Source organism: Schistocerca serialis, unplaced genomic scaffold (assembly GCF_023864345.2).
Source record: "Schistocerca serialis cubense isolate TAMUIC-IGC-003099 unplaced genomic scaffold, iqSchSeri2.2 HiC_scaffold_1141, whole genome shotgun sequence".
Taxonomy (NCBI): domain Eukaryota; kingdom Metazoa; phylum Arthropoda; class Insecta; order Orthoptera; family Acrididae; genus Schistocerca; species Schistocerca serialis.
Window position 1 is genome coordinate 1 of NW_026047339.1, and position 2500 is coordinate 2500.

Genomic DNA, 2500 nt, shown 5'->3' on the forward strand with positions numbered 1-2500 from the left:
GCGCCTTAACCTAACCTATGTTGCGCCTTAACCTAACCTATGTTGCGCCTTAACCTAACCTATGTTGCGCCTTAACCTAACCTATGTTGCGCCTTAACCTAACCTATGTTGCGCCTTAACCTAACCTATGTTGCGCCTTAACCCAACCTATGTTGCGCCTTAACCCAACCTATGTTGCGCCTTAACCCAACCTATGTTGCGCCTTAACCCAACCTATGTTGCGCCTTAACCCAACCTATGTTGCGCCTTAACCCAACCTATGTTGCGCCTTAACCCAACCTATGTTGCGCCTTAACCCAACCTATGTTGCGCCTTAACCCAACCTATGTTGCGCCTTAACCCAACCTATGTTGCGCCTTAACCCAACCTATGTTGCGCCTTAACCCAACCTATGTTGCGCCTTAACCCAACCTATGTTGCGCCTTAACCCAACCTATGTTGCGCCCTTAACCCAACCTATGTTGGGCCTTAACCCAACCTATGTTGGGCCTTAACCCAACCTAGTTGGGCCTTAACCCAACACACGTTGGGCCTTAACCCAACACACGTTTGGGCCTTAACCCAACACACGCCGTTGGGCCTTAACCCAACACACGTTGGGCCTTAACCCAACACACGTTGGGCCTTAACCCAACACACGTTGGGCCTTAACCCAACACACGTTGGGCCTTAACCCAACACACGTTGGGCCTTAACCCAACACACGTTGGGCCTTAACCCAACACACGTTGGGCCTTAACCCAACACACGTTGGGCCTTAACCCAACACACGTTGGCTCGTTGGGCCTTAACCCAACACACGTTGGGCCTTAACCCAACACACGTTGGGCCTTAACCCAACACACGTTGGGCCTTAACCCAACACACGTTGGGCCTTAACCCAACACACGTTGGGCCTTAACCCAACACACGTTGGGCCTTAACCCAACACACGTTGGGCCTTAACCCAACACACGTTGGGCCTTAACCTGCTCTGTAATTGTCATACGACGCGTTAAATTAGTGTAGTGTTGCCTAACTGCAACCCCCGCAATATAGTTTGCTACTCGCACTGCCCGGTCCCCAGTGTATCGCTTCATGTTAAACACCTTGCAGCTATACACTGTAATGTGGATGGCAGCAGGACGTACATGCTCAATGCCCTTTGCAGTTGTTCATTGGCATTTGCAGTTGTTCATTGGCATTCGCATGGCGAAGCACTTAGCCTACGCTGTGGTACGGCCTGTGTCAACTGTCCGCTGATGTTGTACGTCCAAATCACACACTGTACTGCACATTGGTCCTCATGTACTGAATGATACATCGTGGTACATGTGACCGTACAACGACTGCGCCAACAACGGCGAACCATGCGGTCCAAATGTTGTGCACTCAGCTACGTGTCGTCTCCCTATAAGAGCTGGATTGCAGTGTGGTATGCCCTGGATGGCGATCAGCATGAGCCGTCTGTTGATGTAGTGGCGCGTGTTGTCAGACGTAGTCGTCTCTTCTCACACACCGTGATAGCATGGTGCACTGCGTTCCACATCTGCGACATGCGACAGAGGCCGGTTGACAGTCGTTCGCGCAATGGACATCGCATACGTACGGGGGCCACCTTCCACGTGTTCGCGAAGCGTGCACATGTTGTTGCGTGTATGTGGGCAGACATAGTGTGTCGTGACACCTGACACAGGCATGCAACAATCGTTGAATTTGCAAATGGCGATGGACGCCTACGTTTGCTGGTGACGTTACGCAAATGAACAACTGGTAAACCGTTGTGGTGCGGTTGTTCTCGCTAGAGGTGAATCAGTGATGGCGACGATCGGTTGAGCTACCAACCGGTTGTTCCAGCGATACCCACCATGCCCACGAACGTGAATGGCATCTGGGTGTGAAGCGATACGCGGCGGTGGCTGGGTGGGACCGTCCCCGGCCGGTGAGGGGGGGCCTCCCGGCGTGCTGGCCGCGCGGTGCGTGGGCGCACGCGCTACAGCCGGCTGGTGGGGGCGGCCAGTGGCAGGCGCGCCGGCCGACGGAGGCGGCAGGCGGCGCAGCTGCGCGCCGGCGCACCCTGCACGCGGCGCCGTGCGGCCAAAGTAGGTCCTCGCGGGCCCGGTGCGAAGCGCGGTGGACATCTGCAGTGTGCTGGTCCGATTGAGGACTGTGTGCGCTGAGGATGCGCCGCCGCCCGGCGCTCGGCGCCGCGACGCCGTCTGCTGCTCGGTCGCCTCTGCGGTTCTCGCAGGTGGTTTGTATCGCAGCTGTGCGGACGTGTTGGCGCGTGCGCTGTGCTGGGAGAGTTCGCTTCGGCACCCAAGTGGGGCTTTTGTCCTTCTGTGGCGCTGGCGTTGGAGCTGCCGGTCACCGTAGGTGGCGCGTGTTGTCTCCCGCCGGCAATGCCACGACAGCACGCTCCCGGGCCTCTGTCGGCAGCGGCAAGCTCAGTTGGGAGCACGGGTGGTCGCACCTAAAGCGTCTACTCGCCAAACCCCGGGCGATTGCGCCTCTCTCGAAC